Source organism: Hylobates moloch, unplaced genomic scaffold (genome assembly GCF_009828535.3).
Source record: "Hylobates moloch isolate HMO894 unplaced genomic scaffold, HMol_V3 SCAFFOLD_9, whole genome shotgun sequence".
Classification (NCBI taxonomy): domain Eukaryota; kingdom Metazoa; phylum Chordata; class Mammalia; order Primates; family Hylobatidae; genus Hylobates; species Hylobates moloch.
This window is the reverse complement of record NW_026652284.1, coordinates 73,690,362-73,713,047: the sequence shown is the minus strand read 5'-3', so window position 1 is coordinate 73,713,047 and position 22,686 is coordinate 73,690,362.

Below are 22,686 nucleotides of genomic sequence, written 5' to 3'. Positions count from 1 at the left end.
GGGGCACTTGCTGGGCACTAGACCATGTGGTAGGCACTTTAAATGGATTCTTACATTTAATCCTAACAGTAAATCTACCAAGCGTAAGATCATTATTCCCATTTTGCTGAATGGGGAATGAGGCTGATTGGCAACCTGCCCAAAGTCATGCAGATGGTGAATAGTGGTCCCTGCATTCTGACCTGGACAGCTGGACCACAGAACTTGACTCAATGAATTAATGAATCTGTGAAAGGGAATGCATTGTCTGTCACTCTTGACTCCTCCATTAACTGCCTGGGACACTCCTTTTGCCCTTCCTTGCCTAGCTAACACCGACTCATCCCACACTGCTCTTTCCTTGTGGGGGCCTATAATGACAGGGCCCTAGCTGTCCTCTCTCCTTCCCTTCCCTCTCTACCTCCTCTTTCATTGCTCACACTGAAGTTGAAATTACTTGTTTCATGTCTCCCCTTCTATCTAGACTGTAAGCATCATGAGGAAAGGGTTCACGTCTGTCTTATTCCCTCATCATGGCTCCCCCAGCTCCCAGCATAGGGGTGGCACATGGCAAGCTCCCAGTGCAGTGTTCCTGATTAATATGCTTTATGTGTATAGTGCATACTACATGCTAAAAGGGTGGTATGTCAAATATTCCAGTGCACACAGTAGTAAGTACTGGGGATACAGAAATGAGGAAGCCACGCTGTCTATTTTCAGAGAGCTCAATGTTTATCTGGGAGACTGACAAGGAAACAAACAGATGCAAGCCTCTGAGTGGAAGCCGAGGTGGGAAAATTGTCAGAAAATGCAGGCAAGATGAGGAGATTCTTGAGCTGCCCTTGCAGGATAAGTACTGGCTAGTCAGATGAGTGTGGGAAGCAGGAATTGGAAGGGTATTCTAGGCAGAGGGAACAGTATGGGTGGAGGTTCAGGGGTGTGAAGGGACAAGGTACGCTCGTGTGATGGCATGAATATTGGTGATGCTGGAGGCAAGGGTATATGGGGCCATCATAGGAGATAAATCTGCCAACAGCAATGGGGACAAACCATGAAGGACTTGATCAGGTGTGATGAGATTTGAACTCTCTCCTTAAGGAAATGGGAGTGTCCTTGGATATCACTCATTTAACTAACATTTAGAATAGGTTCTTAAGGAGAGGCTTGAGTAGTATGTGGGGGTGCCCTGGGAGGTCATGCTGACTAGCAGCACCTCCGACATTTGGTGGGGGACAGAAATTGTGCTAAATGTACTGCAGTGCATGAAACAATTCAATACAACATGCAGTGAGAACCCTAGTTGAGAAATATCGCATAAAAACTCTAACTAAAAGCTTGAAAGAAAGCCCCCAAATATTTACAGGGTCCAAGAAGTGAATACTTTTATATATTTACCAAATCTTATTAATAAGGGAAGAAAATATTTTCTCTTGACCCTCTCTAAGCGTCAGACTTACAGGGAATAATTTATTTAAGGGTTGATTCCACAGAAACCTAAAATGGTAGCATTTTAACTTTTGTATCTGAATCAAGGATATTTTAATCTTCTAGTTCTTCACACAATTTATTCATTTATTTTCATGGCCATTCATTTGGTCAACAAATATTGATTGAACACTTTTTGTGGGCAAAGCACTGCTCTAGGCTTAGGAGACACAACATGAACAAGATAAGCCAAGATTCTGTCCTCATACAAGAGGGAGTTTGCAACCCCAAGGTTCCAAAAGGATATAAAACATGAGACAGATGACTTAATTGTTTTTTCTTTTTTGCAGGCCAGAATTATCTATGTGAGATTTCTGAAAATATAACTAGGGCCACATTTCTTCATAACTAGACAAGCTTGTATCCCCATGGGTGTATGCATTGCCAGTGCCTCACAAGAGATGTAGATGTAGACAATGTCATTACTGCCAATAGTGAACGCATACTGAGGACTGTTTGGGGACTAGGAGAATTGAGGATTTATTTAAACCTGGGAGAACAAGAGTTGGCACCTACAGGAAATCTTGCCACTCCAGTTATATTAACTGTCACAGATATTTCAGCATAAAACCCACGGCTAAAAGGACACTAACACTGACATAACTGGTTGCAAATAAGGCAAAATCCAAAGGCTGCCCAGAATCCTTTCAAAGCAGACTTGGTTTCACTTTATTTCTCTTCATTTTTCTACACCTCTTTGCTGGCGGCAGCCAGGCAGGAAGAAGAAATATACATAGGAGAGAAGGAGGGTGTTCACTGTTATATCATCATCATTATTATTTTATGTATTTTTTGTGTTTGTGGTACTTCAGATAGTATTCTTCTTAATTTGATGGACCAGAAGAAAGACAGCTGAGATAGTTTCCTAACCACTAGCTCAATGTAACTGAGGGGGAGACCAAGGGAAACATTTCCTACAACTAAAGCCAAAGACACAAAAGGTAAAGAGATGCCACGAGTAAACAAAAGTTAGCCACAGTTCATCACACAGAATGCTTACTGCTGTGGTAGATAATTTGTTGAGCTATGACCTGTTTTGCCTTTCCTGTGCACAAAGAGAAGGAGGCTGCTCTTTGGGTCCACTTGCCTTAGGGAAAGTTTGGACCAGAAGGGAACTTCTCTTCTTGTCTTTGGTGAAAGCCTTAACTTGAGGCGATTATACTAATGTGCCCTGGATGTCAGGAGAGAGATGTAAAAGGACAGGTAAAAGAAGGAATAACAGGAGAGAGATGGGATCCTCCAAGACTGACCAGATCTTGGAGTAGTGGATATCTGTGCTCTGTTCCCATATAGTGGCAGGAGGTGGCAGGGCCTCAGAGGGGAATGGAAGTATGGAAAGCTAGATCCTAAGCATAGGGTTTGCCAGTCAAGGCAAAGATTTCATTGTCTGTTTTGACACAAGACCCGTGGGGTCAATGTCCCTCTATGAACAAAGTGAGCCTGGACTGTAAAGAACCAGCTGTCATCAGAGGGATGGAAAACTGGCAGCTTGTCTCTATTTTCTGGATACCATGTAAGCTTCTCAGGTTTCTGTAAGATTCTGGAGACAGTAAGGTGTCAAGAACTGAGAAGGGTCTGAGAGCTTACCCTACCTGCAAGCTGATAAGTTAACTTATGACTGTTTCATAAATCTGGCGGATATGAGACTCTTGGGGCAGAGATGGAGGGTAGTTTATTACTCACAGCAATACCAGCAGCCAGAGTATTAGCACTTTTGCATTGATTCCCTGGGGCCCAGTGCCCATAGGGTGATATGAACAGGGCTGGATGATACCCGCACATGAAATAGGTTGCATGACAGGAGAGGACGTCTGAGCCTAGGGATTGCCAATCTTGTATCATGGGCAGTCAGCATGCTTGCCCTTTGCTCTGAAGGAGACACCATCGCTACCTTTCAAGGCTGTTTGCTATAGAAATATTTTTGAAAAGATCATCTGAGACAAAGGGCAGTCAGTGCCTCACAAAATGTACAGAAACCCAAAAGACCCATGGAGAACGATCTCCCAACAGAAGGAACTTCAACACGGATTGAGGTTGAAATCCTGTCATGGAATAGGGACTTGAAATCAGATTTAGTTTGGTTTAAAGAAAATAAAGAAATATAGAAATATGACATTTCTTAAAAGCAGAGTCCGTGGAATAAGTTTTACACCTACTGTATGCTTCACGCGATTTATCTCACTTAAGAGCATGAATTTTGGAGTCAGCCAGATCTGAGTTCAAATAATGGTCACCACTTCCTGGACAAGTCATTTAACTCTTTACCTTCTGTTTGCTCACCTGTGAAATGGTACTAATAATTTCTGCCTCAAATATGATTGAGGAATCGGTGAGGTGATACATGAAAAGAGCTTAGACAAGCTTGTCCAACCTGCGGCCCACAGGCCCCATGTGACCCAGTATGGCTTTGAATGCAGCCCAACACAAATTTGTAAACTTTCTTAAAACATCATGAGATCTTTATGGCATTTTTTGGTTTGTTTTTAGCTCATCAGCTATTGTTAGTGATAGTGCATTTTATGTGTGGCCCAAGACAATTCTTCTTTTCTGAATGTGGCCCAGGGAAGCCAAAAGATTGGACACCCCTGGCTTAGCATATCGTCTGGCATAGAGTAGGTGCAAAATCTTTGGGAGCTATTCATATTATTTAAAAGCACAATAAACGTATATGGGAAATGTAATACAATAAGTGTATGAGGGAAATAGGGCAATTGGAGGTAGGAAAAGAGAGATTTATTTTTCAAGTCTTCTGCCTTATCTCTGAGATTCTCATTCTTTTGAATTGGAAAGCTTTTTCACTGGCCAATTTACATTGGAAAAAAATTCCTAATTTCCTACCAGTACCCCTCATGCTTTTCTCTGAGTTGATATATGATATAGAAACATTATTACTTTACAGAGAAAATCAAGCCTAAAGAATAGGAAGGCCTTAAAATGCAGGCTGACCCAAAGACATACAATTAGAACAATGGACCCAGGCTGGCGGCCAGCTAGCGCCTTAAGGCAGGGCTATCCAAAGACTGAGTATGCAGACAGGCTGTGGATGGGTTACAATGTGACAAAATAGTGGCACCCTCAGCCCAAGGGTGGTTGAAGAAGGGCCCAAGCCAGCTGGAGGCTCCTCCCTGGACCAGTTGCCTCTGACTGGTAACAGCTGTATCATCAAGGACAATTTTTTTTTTTTTTTTTTAAAGAGATGAAAGTTTCATTCTGTTGCCCAGGCTGGAGTGCAGTGGTGCAATCACAGTTCACTGTAACCTTCAATGCCTGGACTTAAGCGATCCTCTCGTCTCAGCCTCCTCAGTAGCTGGGACAATAGGCTCACTTCATTATGCCTGGCTAATTTTTAAAAATTGTATATAGAGACAGGGTCTTGCTGTGTTGCCCAGGCTGGCCTCAAACTCCTGGCCTTAAGTGATCCTCTTGCTTTGGCCTCCCAAAGTGCTGGGATTATAGGAGTGAGCTACTGTGCCTGTGCCAGCAAAGACAAAAATTATTTTTCATGTGTGCCATGATGTGAAAAAGGTTCTGAAGCTATGACTGAAGGATTGAGCACTTTAGGCCTGTAACAGGCAGGATTGTCTATGAAGGAGGAAAGTGAGGGGTAAAGTATCATTAAAAAGCTCAAACTATATTCAAGATTTATCATGCACAAGCAAGGACAGCATAGATGAATTCCAGGTTTCCAGAAAGACAACTTCGTTGCCACAGAGTTGCCCAGATAGAGCACACAGTGAATGGTGCCCCCTGAAGTTGTACAATGCAAGAGATCCTGTATGGGGGTCTAGCTGTCAGGTCAGACGAAGCCTGGAGTTTGAAGGTGAAAATTCTACTCCAGCCAGTGGGTTTGGGGGCTGGGACTTACCTCTTGGGCAGATACTGCCACAGGTTACAACGCAGAAACCCATTCATCTGGGAAACCCATTTATCGGCCAATGCCAGGGTGAACCTGGAAACCAGAATGAAGTCCTACCAATGCCCAGGCTGGTGGCTTGAGGCTACTTGTGCTTCCCCAGGTTAGGGCAAGAGGGCAAGCCTGGTGTCAGACTGGAGCAGAGACAGATTTCAAAGTAAAGGCTTTCCTGGATTTAGGTTTGAAGAAAGAAGCCAGACGGAAAGCCAAGACCCACCACAAAACCACCCTCTCTTTAGGGCTCTTGTGGCTGTGCTTGCAGATCAGCCGACCATTCCCCACTCCCACATTTAGGTAGCTTTGCTCCTTGCTGAAGTTCAAGAACATTTGGAGTCTGTTCTGCCACATCAGATTGCAGAATTTTTAAAAAAATTGAGTGGGTTAAGTAACAAGCTCAGATAATCATGCTCAGACCTCATAGCAGCATTTGAGTCATATATTAAAGCAGGGACATTAATCTGCTCTCTTATAAATACAGGATGATTACCCAGATGATGTGTGAAACTTTCTAAATTTCTTTTCTTTATTTAGTCCAACATAAGAACTAACATATGGTGCCTTTGCCATGGGTACATGTGGTTGAGGTCAGTTATGAAGTAAGCAAAAACTGATTGATACCTGGGTGTGATTTTAAGGATCAATCATTCAGAAAGTACATTAAGGCCTTCTTCTATGACTGGAACAAGGTGTTAGGGGCCCAGGGACAAATGAAGTAAAAAGCGTAGGCTCCAGCCCCAAGGGATAGCAAGGGAAAGGAGGGCTAAGCTGAGGAGTCATTAGAGTAGGTGAGAACTTGGAAACCGATGGAAGTGAGACCCTCCGGTATGGAGGAGCCTGGCAGGGTCAAGCCTGCATGCTGGAGGAAGGTATGCACCTAAAATACAATAGTTTTTTTTTTTTTAATCAGTTTTTGTTCCTTTTTTTAAAAAGTAGAAACAGGGTCTTGCTATGTTGCCCAGGCTGGTCTTAAACTCCTGGCCTCAAGTGACCCTCCTGCCTTGGCCTTCCAAAGTGGTGGGATTACAGGCATGAGCCACCATGCCTGCACCTGACCAAAGACAATGGTTTACACCTCTGACTTGGCTTCTGGTTAAGGATTCTTAAAAAAAAAAAAAAAAATGAATGGTTTCATCCAATGTAAGGTAAGTGATTGTGGAAAGGCAATTTTGGCTTCATTCTTTTTTTTTTTTTTTTTTTTTTGAGATGCGGTTTCGCTCTGTTGCCCAGGCTGGAGTGCAGCGGCGTATTCTCAGCTCACTGCAACGTCTGCCTCCCAGGTTCAAGCTATTCTCCTGCTTCACCCTTCCCAGTAGCTAGGACTACAGGAGTGCACTACCATACCCAGCTAATTTTTGTATTTTTAGTAGAGACGGGGTTTTACCATGTTGACCAGGCTGGTCTTGAGCTCCTTACCTCAGGTGATCTGCCTGCCTCAACCTCTCAAAGTGCTGGGTTTACAGGTGTGGAGCCACCATGCCCAGCCTGGGCTTCATTCTTTTAAAAAACAAACCAAAAAAATTGCAACAATGAAAAGAAGGCAAATCTTTGGTTAATTGAGCTGTGATATGATTTGAGAAAGAAAGAATGATAGAGCTAAGATCCATGCTAAGAATTTGTAACATTTCTTATCTTTTAAGCTTCCTGCATTTTATTTTTTAAGCTTTTTTTCTCCACAGTGATTATCAGTATGCTTTGGGGAGAGAAACACATTTCAGGAGATTGGGGGCTGGTGGCTTGTTACTACAGGAATTCTAATAATAAGTGTTCAGCTGTTGGCTGTGCTGGACTTCCCTCTGTCACTCCAAAGCTCTGCCTCGCACCTTTGTATGTTGTTGACAATTTGTGGGAGGGTAAAAGGGAAGTGGGGACCACATGTCACACTGGTGATATGGGCTGAAGAGAAGAGAATGAAGGAGGAAAGATACAAAACTGAGACAGCGAGAACTACTGAAAGCAGAAAATCAAAGCAAAAGGGAACCAGGGAAACAGAATTCTTCGAAGAGTCCTGAGATAGTGGGGGTGATGTTAATTCATGCTTGAGGATTTTTTTTTTTTTTTAAATTGAAGCTTAGGCTGTCCCAACACCCTTGCCCCCGCAGTGCCAGGAAGTTTTATGGGGACATCTGATGGTTAATTATTTGGTTATAAAATCCCCTGCGTTTTTCTCTGAGCAGCAAGGAAGGAGTGTTGGGTACTACAGAGACCATCCAACTCAACAACCAACCTTGAAGGAAAAAAACCTCAAGGGATTGAGAGGGTGATATAGGAGAACAGGAGAGCAAGCCGACTTTCCAGCACTGTGGCCTGCAGTGGGGACAAAAAGGAAGCCTGCATATGTGGCTTAAGAAATTAAGAAACCTTGTGGTTTCCACAGAGAGCAATAGCTGTCATGTGCTGTTTGTCCCCAAAGAAGGCATCAATTAGCAATGCATGCATTATAAATTCAAAGAAAAGAGTAAGAGGAGCCACTGAAGCTTCTCGGAAGAGATTTGGCTTCATTTTGATTTTAAAGAGTGAGAGGGATTTGGCTAGGCCAGTAGGAGAAATATTTAACGATAGCTCCCATTCTAAGTATTTACTATGTGCCAGACCTGTGCTATTTTACACATGTTATTCGATTTAATCCTTGGAAGGCTTATTTAACAACTAAGCAAAATGAAGTTGAGAGAGAGAAAGTCCATTTTCTGATGGGTAGTGGGGCTGCGTTTCATATCTAAGAACCTCGGACGCCCACAAGTGTTTTTAGTTGCTATACCTTGTGGTCTCTGTAGTCCAGACCACGTGGTTTTACATGGGGGACAATACTGCCCCCTGGAGGGTGTTTTGAAAAGTGGGGGCGGGGGGAAGTTTGGGGTTATCATATGAATTGGAGGTTCTCTCAGCATTTAGTGGGAGAGATTTAGGGTGCAAAACATTCCACGGTATGAGGGCAGTCCTGTGCTGTAAAGAATTGCCCCAAATGCTGATGGTTGTGGAACACTGCAGAGAACAGCATAAGGGTAGCAGGTTAGGCGACTGCAGATGGGAATCACCAGCAGTAGGTCCATGGGAGCAGAATGGAGATGTGTCTGGTTAATGTACAGACTCACTCTGGGGAGAAATGTGTGTTTGCTTCTCAGACATTCCATGTCCTTTCCCTCTTCTGCTGGTTGTTCCCTTAAGCTGGCTTTTCCTCGCACAGTTCATTCTTGTCCTTCAGGTTTTAGAGCAAATACAATCTCCTCAAGTAGGTCTTTTCGAACCATGATGCAGTTCTTTGCATTATCCTTGTTTTAGTTATCCATTGCTATGTAAAATTGCCCCCAAATTCAGCAGCTTAAAACAACAAGATCTACTGTCACACACTTTCTGTGTGACAGGAATCTGGGATCCAGTGGTTCCAACTCAGGATCTCTCCTGAGGTTGTGGTCAAGTGGTCAGCTGGGGCTTGGGCCATCTGAAGGAATGGAGGATCCACTTCTGAGACTGTTCATATGGTTGTTGGCCACATGGGCTTCTCCAGAGGGTCTGAGTGTCCTCATCACATGACATTTGGCTTCTCCCTCAGAGGGAGACAGAGCATGAGAGTGACCAAAATGGAAATGACGGTATCTTCTATAACCAAATCTTGAAGATAACACACCATCACCTCCACTATATTCTATTGGCCAGTCAGACCGACTCTACAAGGTGGGCCACTGACTGTGGTCACCAACTCTTCAAGATGGCGCCAGTGCTCCTGCCTCCAGATATCCATGCTCTTTCCAAGGGTGGTGCACTGGGGCCATCTTGGAGGCTGCTGACCATGGTCCTGCTTATTTTCTTCATAGCACTTATCCCAATCTTGGATTCTCTTGTTTATTTGTTGATTATTAATCTCTTGCCCACTAGAATGAGAGTTATACTAGGACAGAGATCTTGATCTCACTCACTTCTGAATCTCTAGCTCCTAGAAGAGTGTCTGACACAAAAGGTATTGTTGAAACAATAAATACATGAGTGAACCAAATGCCAAAGTATGGAAGTTACTAACGAACCTCCATTTCTGTCTAAATTTATTTATTTATTATCACATTTGTTGGTGGTTATATTGCAAGTTGACTTGTAAAATCACTCACTAGACAAAGAGGCAGGAACATGAGATACATGTTTAGTTTGACTTTTTAACTTGATAAATGATGTAAAAAGAATTACCTATATTTTTAGTCTTTCTTTTGCGTTCTACCAAACATAGGCTCTAATAATCAAAATAGCCTGATATAGTACATCATAGTTTTAAAATTGCTTTCACTTTTCTATACTTCACTTGATTTTAATGATGCCTTACTTAAATTGATAGAACTTATGTTTGTAGATGAGATATCAGAGGCTTGGAGAGGTCAGTGACTTGCCAAAGGGATACACTTAGCAGGTAACACAGAAACCTAAACAAAGCCTCTGTCATCAAATAAAGGACATTGTTTCTGAGCCCAGGCTGCCTTTGCTTAATGCTTTCCATAACACCTCTCTCATAATTTTTAATAATCTTACATAAAATGTTATTCTCAGAATAGCTATTCTGAGAATAACTTATTTTCTTTCAAATGTGCATGGACTATTTCTTGCATACCAGAAAAATTGTATTAACTTACCATTATGACATGGGCTTTGAATTGTTTATTTAATTAGTTATCATTTTTTCACTGCCTGCTGTATACCAGCACAGTGTTAGGTGCTGCATATAAAAAAGGTGAATAAGATATGCACTTTGATTTTGATTTTTTTTTTTTGAGATGGACTTTTGCTCTTGTCACCCAGGCTGGAGTGCAATGGTGCGATCTTGGCTCCCTGCAACCTCCACCTCCCGGGTTCATGTGATTCTCCTTCCTCAGCCTCCTGAGTAGCTGGAACTATAGGCACGCACCACCATGCCTGCTAATTTTTTGTATTTTTAGTAGAGACGGGGTTTCACCATGTTGGCTAGGCTGGTCTCAAACTCCTGACCTCTGGTGATCTGCCTGCCTTAGCTTCCCAAAGTGCCACTTGATTTTAAAGAATGACATTTCTTGTATTTTCTCTTCCTAATTCTAAATGCAACTTAGGTGTTGTTAGGAATTTCTGAAAAATATAGAAATGTTTAAAGAAGAAAACCAAATCACTTATAAACCAACCCCCAAGTGTTAACTACTAACAACTTGGCATGCTTTTCCCCAGTGTTTCATGTGCATGTATATGTACTGCTCTATAATCTGTCAAGTAAGAAAAAAAATCACGTAGGTTTTTTCATTAAACCACTTTTCATTAAATCTGACATAGCCCCTAACCTACTTGGTTTTGGGTTGTCTGGTTGTTCCCATGAGGTTGTAAAGGACCCCAAAAGCTTCCACCATCTGGGAAAATTGGGAAGGCTTCTGATTTCTAGCCCATTGTGGCCCCAGCCCTCAGGGACCATTCAATGATGGAGGCAACCAGGTTTTATGGTTCACCAGGGACTGCTGTTCAGGCCTCAGGTCTCCATGAGCCATGCCCACGTGGGACACATCAAAGAGGGCCAGGGAGCAGCAGCTCATCCCTGGACTCCTGCTTCTCCCCAGGCTTCAGGAATCCAACTCTTTCCTTGAGTCTGGGCCATGCCCCACATGACCCTTAAATCATCCCCATCCTATAAAGGTTCAGCTTGCTCACTCTTGCTATGACTGAAACACTAAAGATGTTAACACCTTTTAAAATATAATTTTTATTGATTCTTAATATTTTACATATTTGTAGGGTACATGTGATGTTTTGTTACATGCATAGAATGTGTCATGATCAAGTCAGGGATTTTTTTTTTTCTTGTAAATTTGTTTAAGTTCTTGTAGTGCTGGATATTAGACCTTTGTCAAATGCATACTTTGCAAATATTTTCTCCCATTCTATAGGTTGTCTGTTTACTCATGATCAGTTTTTTGTTTTTTTTTTTTTGAGACGGAGTCTCGCTCTGTCGCCCAGGCTGGAGTGCAGTGGCGCAATCTCGGCTCACTGCAAGCTCCGCCTCCCAGGTTCACGCCATTCTCCTGCCTCAGCCTCTCTGAGTAGCTGGGACTACAGGCGCCCGCCACCACGCCCGGCTAATTTTTTTTGTATTTTTAGTAGAGACGGGGTTTCACCATGGTCTCGATCTCCTGACCTCGTGATCCGCCGGCCTCGGCCTCCCAAAGTGCTGGGATTACAAGCGTGAGCCACCACGCCCGGCCTCATGATCAGTTTTTAAAATGTATCATGCTTTCTGCTCTTAAAAAGTTCACATCTTGTTTGGGAGTGAGGGTGGGACAGGGAGAAAATGAGAAAAATAATTTTGTTGTAGGCGGTAGATTGGACAATGGAGACAGAATACCAGGTACAAAGGTGACCCAAATGGGACAGTCTAAGCAGCGGTGATAGATTCGCCAAGATGTATTCAGACACACTCCCTTAAGTCCTCTGATGGTCAATGGTGTATATCTTAGACCTGACCCTGAAAGAGTGGAAAAGGTCTTACTACTCGAAGGGTGGCCTCACACCAGCAGCATCAGCAAACTGGGAGTTGTTACAAATGCCAAATCTCAGAACCCATCTGAGACCTTGATAAATTGTAGATAGCATCACTCTTTTTTTTTTTTTTTTTTTTTTTTTTGAGACAGAGTCTGGCTCTGTCCCCCAGGCTGGAGTGCAGTGGTGCAATCTCGGCTCACTGCAAGCTCCGCCTCCCGGGTTCACGCCATTCTCCTGCCTCAGCCTCTCCGAGTAGCTGGGACTACAGGCGCCCGCCACCACGCCTGGCTAATTTTTTTTGTATTTTTAGTAGAGACGGGGTTTCACCGTGGTCTCGATCTCCTGACCTCGTGATTCACCCGCCTCGGCCTCCCAAAGTGCTGGGATTACAAGCGTGAGCCACCGCGCCCGGCCCGATAGCATCACTCTTATCCCATCCTAAGCCTTTCTGTTCTAATCAGCTGATAAGCCTGCATTTTTAGCTTACAACTTAATTTCCTTTTCCATCAACCCAGAACCCATGTTTGAAAATGCATGAGCAGTTATTGCTATTATGATGATGACTATTATTACTATTACCTTGATTTTATGGTGTATATTTTCTTTTAAGAGCTGAGAAAGCTTAAGAAACATTACATATCACCAATCCTTACAATGTTACCGTGAAATAGGTAGGTGGCAAATATAAACAAGTATCAATATTATGCTAAATCATACTTAAGTATATGGTGTGAAATTCTGAGTGATCTATTGAAAGCAATATCCTTTTGCTTCAGGTGAAGTATTTTAGTTTATATCTTTTATGGTAAATCTCTAAGGCTTGGTGACCTATTATGCTTTTCTCTCTCTTGCCAGTATAAATAATGTTTCTTTTGCATTTATATATAATTGGTTTAGGTATATTTTTGTTAAAATTCTAGGCCTGAAGGAGATTTCACAAAGATGACCTCAGCAATGCCTCTTTTAGCACCACACATATGAGGAAAACAGAGGTACTTAGAATTATCAAACTGAATTGAAATCAAAGGCTAGACTTGAAACCAGTCAAATCTGGTTTGAGTTAAATCTGGCCTGAGACCAACTCATCTCTGTATCTTGCTGGTTACTCTATCCTGTTAGATACAAATTTTAAATTACTTGCCTTCATTATCACCAGTTCTATCATCTATTTTTTTTTAAAAAAACTTATCTTTAACATTTTAAATACACTTCTTGAAAGGAAATTTTATATTACCACGCAAATGGAAGACCAGTGAGTACTACTTGGTATAACATGAGGTAATACTAAAAATAAACACATGAAACCAAACAATGTTATCAAGTTTTAGTCTGTAGACTTTGAGCCTTGGGCCTGGCTCTCTGTTAAGAACGGGGATTTAGCAAGTACTGTAGCGGTGTTAAAGTTATATTGGCACCAAACAGACTACCTTCTTGAGGCAATGAAAAGAATTAACAGAGTTACTACGGGATTATTTTTCTGACTTTGTAATTCAGTGTTATTTAATGCCTACTTGTGGTGCTGCCTAAAATCATTTCCTTTAACTCCCATTGTTTTGGACATTAATTCTCAGCTGTAACCAGAGTGGCCTACCTGCAATTCCTCCCAATTATTCCTACTTCTCCCACTAAATACTTCCTGCCCTGAACGGTTGTAAAGCTTCTCCCACCTGATGAGACTTCTAAAACCATCTGAACTTTTTCAGCCTTCAAGGTTGATCTTAAATTCCTCTTAAAGAAGTTCCTTAATTATCTGGGACAGCGGGAATCTCATCATCTTTTAAATTCCTTTTATAGTATGTAGTTCATATTTATCATACATCAACTTAATGGCTGAGAATCTTGTGGGAGAACCTGTCTGTGTTATTAGCGAGGTGGTAAGCTTTCTGAGGCCAATGTGGCATCTTGATCTGCATCTCAGCACAGTGCCTCGCCAGTAACAGGTGTTCAATAAGTAACTTGCTTATTTGAGCTAACAATTCTCTGATCCTACTGCATTTATGACTTGACTATCCATTGGCGCACGTGGGTAACTACAGTAGATTGATAGCTCTGAGAGTTCTCATTTGACCTTGTCACTTGGTTCAGTGACATTACAATAGAAGTAGAAACTTTCAGCAGCCTGTAAGTGAGAACAGTAAGTTCCAATTTATTTCTGCTTTGACCTGGAAGTTATTGGTTTGTGCTACTTGTGACTGTGGACAATTTTAGTGACCTTAGAAAAGCCCTGTCTAACTCAGAGAAGGTAAATGAAATCAAATTGAAACTTTGGGTTTGGATTCAATCTAGTGGCCCGTTCATCTAGAATTCATAGAAAGCATTTCTGGAAGAGGCAAGGAAACCATCTTAGACCACCTGACATGGTTTTCATTATTTAAGACATCAGATCATGCTTCTTTCTTCGGCGTGCAATATTTTCATGCTCTCCCTATCATGATATGATTACTTTTCAATTTAATCCTTTGAGCTCTGTTTGCCAGGTTAATTAACTGTATTTGTTGCATCCTGAAAGGTAATTGCTTCTTAGATTAGGATGTGATATTCCTCAACAGATCACCAAATTGACAAACACATTGTTGCCACTGAAATGTTGATATTTCACTAGGGTGAAATTGAAAGTACCAAGATCATTGTGTAAATACTAATACACTTTCTTTGTTCATAATCTTTCCTGTTTGAAATCTTCTTTATGTATGGTTACACTTCATAGTAGGATTTTTAAGATACTTGATGACTATCAGGAGTTTCTTTAGGAATACACTCTTTCTGCAGGGGTCTTGTTTTCATCTGTGAAATTTTCAAAAACAAGTAGAGTACATTTTAAACAATATCAAAGATTAATGTAAAAAACTGGAACTCACATAGGAACAAAGGATGTCTAATCTAAGCAAGTAAATCCATAGTTCCTTTTTCGTATTTTTAGTTAGAATTGTTGAGACTGTATTTTCATGGCCTTTATAAAATTGCCAGTATCTGTAGGAATGTTAAAGGGTTAATCCGTTTCGTTTACTTAAATATTCCAAACCATGATAAAAACATTTTTGCACCTAAGAGGAAAGATTGTGGGTGAAAAACTGAAGATACATGATTTATCACTCCCCTCACAAATAAAATTTATTCATTGCATCCACCAGCCATCACACAGATGGTCAGAAAATTGGCTTTGTGTAGGGATGTGGATTCAGGCATGAATATTAATATGAGACAGATGTAAACGCATATTAATATGCATTTGCTTTGCATGGACTGACATTACAATATTTTCATTAAAGAAACTGCATTTGAAAAAGAAAGTATAGGTCACCTTTTACAAAGCATAAAATTGTATAGTGGAATGTATTTGTTGGCTCTGGAAAACTGCTGTTGATAAGAAGTGGAAATATTGATGTTGAATCTGTGGTTGGATGTTTACAACAGAGGCATCAGACCGACTTTGCTCCTCTGGATTAAAATTAAATGATATTTTCGAACTTTAGCCACACTGGGTACAGGCTGCCACTTGGGCAACCTAGGAAGCAAAGCCCTGTTTGGATATGATATGTGGACAAGTATAAATTATGAGCCTAAGAGAAACTAAACTATCCGGAATGAATAATCCATTCACATCTAAAACACAAATTTTCAGTGTGAGGTTGCAGTGATGGCAGTGATTCATAAAAATATAAGATTTATGCAGGCACAGTACTTTGAGAGTTTTTTTTTTTTGGTGCGGGACAGCATTTACGCTGACATCAGCGCCAGCATCTGTGCTCTGTTAGTATCTGCTTATGGTAGCATTGTGCTTCCTTCCCAAGTGGAAGGAGAGAACGTGATATTGTAAAAAGCTATTCACATGCTGCTGCTTTGTACTCACAAACCATTCACAGAGTGTTTTGCCACTAAAATATTGCTTACTGGAGAGAACGGCAGCTTTCTTCTGTTTGTGAATCCCTTTAAAACTGCTGTGTTGGCCCTTCAGACAAACATGATTACATTCCAGCACATGAACGTGCAAGTTAATAATTATAAATGATCTGTTATTGATTATTCACTTCAGTGGCTTCACTAATTCTTACAAAACCTCCATGAAGCTTCTGGATTCCATTCTCTAACCCTCATTTCTCCCCTCAGACCTCTTCATGCTTTTACAGCTGCCACCCATTCAACAAATTCATCTGGAAGTCCAGTGATGTGTCCGAAAAAGGGGCAGAATCTCCTACCCTCTGCATCCCCTAACTAGCGTGGTCTAGTGTAGTAAGCATGAACTCTGGAGCGAGGAAGCTTTGGGTTTAAATCCTCGCTTTGCTTCTAACTGGCCATGTGATATAGGCAAATAATTTCACTTTTCTGAGCCTCGGCTTCTTGCTGGGTAAACAAGGGGATAGTTTTACCAGTTTCCACAGTTATCTTTATGTATCAAAAGGGAAAACTTACAGAAAAGTGATCAGTATGTTTGACATGTAGCATGTTCTTAGGTTTCTTTCCACAGTTTTCTATTTCTTTCTTTTCTACTTCTCAGCTTTCTTGTCATTGTTTTCTATGTCTTCTCTTCTATTTCTGGCTCCCTGGGTTCTAAGCCTTCAAACTTGGAATGAATGACACCTTGGGCTTGGTGTATTGGGGATGCCATTTCTTCCATCACTCTCTTTACTCAGTTACTGTTCATTTCCATTTCTTATTTATTTCGCCCTCAGATTCTGCTTTAGCCTGTACTATACTTCGCCTGATATTTTGTTACACAATGGTTTCATAACGGGTGTCCCCATGTCCTCATCTAATCAATGGGTCAGGTTGACTTTCCCCAAGTATAGCACTGGTCAGGGGTCTCCTTTATTTAAAATCTTTCAGTGAAATCCTAATCCTTAGTTGGCAGCCAGGGTGTTGCTAAGCCTCTAATCTACTCTTTCAGGCCAGTGTCTGTCTTCTTGAGGCACAGCTCCAGGGCTGTAGCTAAGTGTGCTTGTCCACTTTTTCCCAAACCTGCTCTCACCTTCCTGCCTTGGCCTTTGCTTGGATTCCATCTGGGAGAGTGCACCGCCGCACACCCCCCACCTGGTGAATTCCTTCCCATTCAAATAATTCATCTTCCAGGAATTTGTTTTCACTGAACACACATAGTATTTGGTTTTAGTTCAACAGATGTATGATGGTTAATTTTATGTGTCCACTTGGCTGGGCCACAGGATGCCCAGATATCTGGTTAAACATTATTTTTGGGTGTGTCTGTGAGGGTGTTTCTGGAACACATTACTATTTAAACCGGTGACCTGAGTAAAGCAGTTTTCCCATCCCAGTGTGTGGCTGAACATCATCCAATCTGTTGAGGGCCTGAACAGAACAAAGAAGTATTCTCTCTGCCTGACTTTCTTGAGCTAGGACTTCAGTTTTCTCCTGCCCTCAGACGGAAACTCATACCATTGTCTTCCCTGGTTCCTAAGCCTTTAAATTCGGACCGAATGACACCATTGAGTTTCCTGGGTCTGAAGCTTGCAAATGGCAGTACAAGGGACTTCCCAAGTCTCCATAATCATGTGCGCCAATCCCTCATAATGGATTCTTTCTATCTTTATATCCTATTGATTCTGTTTCTCTGGAGAACGCTGACTAATACAAAATACTTGTTGAAAAATTTCACAAGCACTTTCATAGACCTCGAATTTATTCAACCTTTATTACAACTCAATCGTGCATCCATTCTATAGATGAGGAAACTGAGCCGCAGAGAGTAGGTACTTCTCTTGGTCACACGGCTGTTAGGTGGAAGATTCGAGATTCTAACCCAGACATTTAGTTTGGCTGCAGAATCGGTAATATTAGCCTCATGTGTTCTGGGCCATACTGCTTCTCAACTTCAAAATTTTAAATATTTCATGTGTCTTCCCACCAATCTTGTTCCTATTAACATATTACTACAGTTCTCTACCAAACCATCCATTAAACAAAAAAGAAAACACCAACAAGATATCTTTTGGCTGGATTATTGAATTATTTAGCTTTCTTTGACATATTTGAGTCAGAAGATTAAAACCAATGTTTTTCTGAAAAGCTATATGTGTCTATATATTCATATATATTTAATGCAATGTATATAAAATACAGTGTAAAATAATAAAATATATATATCAGATATTTCTTCATATATTTGCATATTATATGTTCTTCAAGGACTGATATGATAAAATATTTTGACTCTGGTTCTATAATTCTTATGTATCCTTTACATAAGTAGTTCATAAACTGCAGATTTTTAACAAGATGGGACATCTTGCATTAAGCAGGGAAAGAACCTTCCTGTGCCTTTAGGCACTCAGTGGTTTCTGGGTAGAAAACAAGCTTGTTTTTCTCACTGCCTTATTTTCAGTGTCTAGCATATTGCCCAGAATATGGTTAGTAAACAAATGCTCAAAGAACTATTCTATTTCCTCATGTTGTTCTAAGTACTCTTAGTAATAAGTTATTTATATGTTAATGTATTCCCGCATGTTTGTTATGATCACCCTTGGTGTGGCTCCTCCCAAGTTCCAATACAGAGTTCTCCATCTAGTCACTTCCAAAGAAACAAAGGATTGCATCTTTATTTCCCGCTTGAGGAAGGCTGAGAGCATCATAGCAAATAAAGCCCAGGGTGATTACACAATATATTTAATAGGTCCCCTGACCTCACTTCTCTCCATTTGTACAGGCATCCATTTTTGAAAGCAGGAGCTCCTAGTCAGGGACATGAACCCTTCAGGAGATTCACAGATAGGCTTTGGGGTCCACAAGATTGCTATAATTGTGTACAGAATTTTTGTGAATTTTTTTGGGGGAAGAGACTCCACAGATTTTTTTCAAAAGAATTTCTCATTTTATCCTCATTTGCCTTTTTAAATAATAAAAGTAATATATTCACACTATAAAAATTCAAACTGTACAGAGAATATCAACTAAAAAAATTCAAGAGCACAGAAGTATATCAAGTACAAAGTTAGAAGCCCTTTTTCTTTGCTTTTCACTCTTTTCATCCTCAGTTGCCCTCCTTATAAGGGGATCAAACTGTCATTCTATTTGGCAATTGAGTTTAGTAATATAAGTACACATTTCTCTATCAGTATACATATGTATCTTCTTAAAACTTTATTTTGCAGTAATTAGAGATTCACAGGCAATTGAAAGAAAGGACGTCCTGTGTTTACTCCAAAGGTAACATCTTGCATAACTGTAGTTCAGTACCTAATCAAGAAAACTGACATTGATACAATCCATGAGCTTATTGAAATTCACGTTTTACATGTACTCACATGTGTATGCATGTGGGTGCACGTGTGTGCGTGTATGTGTGTGTAGCTCTGTGCAATTGTGTTACATGCAGATAAGAGTAACCACCAACATAGCCAAGGCACAGAACTATTCCATAACCACAGGGATTCTTTCTGTTTCCCCTTTTATAACCACAGACACCTCCCTTCCTGCCATTTCTAATCCTTGGCAGCCACTAATATTCCACTAATGTGGCCTTCATCTCTATAATTTTATTTCAAGAATGTTATATAATGGAATTATATAATTTGCAGTCGAGATTCACTTTTTTTTTTTTAACTCAGTGTTGTCCCTTGAGATTCATCCAAGCTGTTAAGTGTATCAATAGTTCCTTCCATTTTATTGCTGAACAGTATTCACAATTGGGATGGACCATAGTTTATTTAACCATTTGCCCACTGAAGGCCATTTAAATTGTTTCCAGTTTTGGGCTGTTACAAAAAAGCTGCCATGAACATTAGTTTACAGGGTTTTGTGTGGATGTAAGTTTTCATTTCTTTGGGATAAATGCCCAACAGTGCAGTTGCCAGATCACATGGTAAGTGCATGCAGCTTTACAAAATGCTGAGAAACTATCTTGGGGTCCATAGCTTTCTCACAGGTTATCAAAGGGGGCTGTGACTCTAAGATGGTTGAACCAAATTGACATGACCCAAATTTGGCCTGGGACCCAGGATAAATTTGCTTGAAGTTGTTAAATAAGGAAACTGCTCTCTTTTCAGTCTTTCTTCGGCTACTCATGGGCATGTCATACTAAAACTTGAACAAGTTCTTTGATTACATTTCCTTGTTATTTACAACTGTGGTCCTAACTCCTTCTATACATCTTCCAATCTTCTCAGCATTGATTATCTGCAAAAGAAATCAGCTTCAACTCTTGCTTTCTAGGATTTTGGCTGAATTTGTCAAACTATTATTATTTATTTACATCATTGACATGCCACCACTGATTGTTAGTGTCTTCTCTGTTAATTCTGTATTTGATAGAAAGTTGAGCTCTGTCTACTTGCTCTTGCATTGCATTCCCATGTCCTTTTAGTGCAGCTAATTGAAACCCAATATTAACTATTATCCTTTTTGATGATGGTAAAATTTAAAAGAAATCAGCTCTGCTTAGGTTGGTGGTATGAGGTATATTTTCTAGAAAAGAGAAAGCTGATTATAAAAATTGATTAAAACCAAAATGATGCAGGTTTAGAATTTTTTCTAAGTTAAGTCTTCATGGGTGCTTCATTACATGTAAGTCTGTATGGTTCCATCTGAGTCTGGGATCCAATGTCCTAAGATACCTTGTCATCCGAGTTGGACAACTTACGCTCTGGATAGTACTTTCAGTTTGCTGCAGCTGATTTTTATCAGATCGTCATCCTCACAGATGATCTAGCCTGACAGCAAGTCTTCTACATCTAGGCTTTTTTTCTTTTTTCTTGATCTTGGCTAAAACCTGACTAGATTCCAATGACTGTGAGAAAACTGTAGAAAGGGTTGTTGTCATTTTCTTATTTTCTACTTCTTTTCAGCTAATGTTTATTGAGAGCTAATTAAGTGCCAAGGATGGTGCCGAGCATTTTGAGTGCATTGACTCATTTAATATTTACATCAACCTTAAGCACTTAGCCCATGGCTGTCTTATCTGAAGCTTCCCATCCCTGTAAAAAAAGGGTCCCCAACCCCCAGGCCACAGACTGGTACTGGCCCATGGCCTGTTAGGAACCAGGCCACACAGTGGGAGGTGAGCGTGGGCAAGTGAGCATTCTGGCCTGAGCTCTCCTCCTGTCAGATCAGCGAGGGCATTAGACTATCATAGGAGCGCAAACTCTATTGTGAATTATGCTTGCGAGGGATGTAGGTTGCACATTTCTTATGAGAACCTAATGCCTGATGATCTGAGGTGGAACAGTTTCATCCCCAAACCATTCCCTTCTCCCACTGTCCATGGAAAAAGTGTCTTCCACAAAACCACTCCCTGGTGCCAAAAGGATTGAGGGCTGCTGCTCCAAAACATATTGACTGGTATTCCCAGCACACTGAATGCTCAAGGCCAGTGGGTGGCTCTCTGGTGTGTTGCACTTCTCAGCCTCCCTCAGCTGAGGGGGATTAGCTCAGGAGGGCCAGTTGAGTTTGCTCCCAATCTGTTTTTCAAATGTGTGGTGTTGTTGAAATTATATGAATTTATTAAATATTATATACAATAATGATATATGAATGGGAAAGAAAGAAGTATTGTTTTTATGAAAACCAAGTGGAAAGTTTGAAAGGCCTTGATAAGGAAAGTCATTAAACAAGTTGCTCTTAACTTTAGTACAGGGAAAAAGTAAGAAAATCTGGAAGGATTTTGTACTTCGATTGTTTCACAAGTGTTTGTATATTCTTGTTCATCCTTAAAAAAATTTAGAGCTGGAAATTGTAGACACATTATGGGTATGGTTTATGCAAGAAAGATGACTCTTTAAGATTTGTATCCCCCTCAACAAAAAAAAAGCATTAGTACTATTTCGAAAGCTTAGTGAATGTTCACTGATGTGTTTTCAGTTATTGTAAAATGTTTTAGGTATATTTATATCATTTTGGGACTCCTCTTTTAACTGATATTATGACCACTTCCAGGACTGAATTGTGCAGAATAAGGAGCCTGCAATACTACCATTGCATTTTATAAACAGGAAACTGAAACTTAGAGAAGTTACGTACCTTGTATTCTTTTACCAGACAATTCCATGATACACAATGGGATACTGCAAAACGGAGATTGGAAATACATTCCTTAAATGCCAGAAAATTGCTTGATTCTGTATCAAGTTTTTTTTAAAAGCTTAAACAATATTAACCTATTATATGCATATTGGTGCTTAAAACCATTTTTATGGTGGTGATAAATCTAAAGCATTGTAATATTTTAATTAAAATACTCAGAATTTAAAATACTGAATAGAGAAAAAAGCAGATTACAAACAGTATATATAGTGTAAATCAAACTTTTGGGAGAATTGTATATATATATATATCTTTATCTAATTTGGGGGAGAATTATGTATGTATATTTGTGTGTATGTATACATACATATATAATGTATATTTTAGATTTATTATCACCATCAAATATATATATCTCCAAGTAAAATAGACCAAAAGGATTTGGTCTATTTTATTATACCAAGTATTAATGATTGTTTTTATTTCTGAATTGTGAGAGGAGAAATTACTTATTTCTTCTGGTTTTCGGTATTTTTCAAAATTTCCTCTATGCACACATAATATTTTTACAATCATTCAAAATGTCCTGCAAACCAATCATGGCCTGGATTTCTTCCCTTTCCCCTTTCCCCTAAAAATATGCTGTTTAGCCTATTATTGCAGTCACCTTAATAATGGGGACATGAAGTCAGGGAAAGAGAAGGAAGTTTTGACAATATTTTCTCTTTGTCTGGCCTTTTGGACAAATTGCTATATAAAACAGGCTTCCATTCTGACCTGCTTTTCTGTGATTCCTGACAATTCATCTCAGATATTTTTCTCCTGGGTCTACCAGTGCCTTATCAGTACTGCGTTCTGAAGAATTGTAT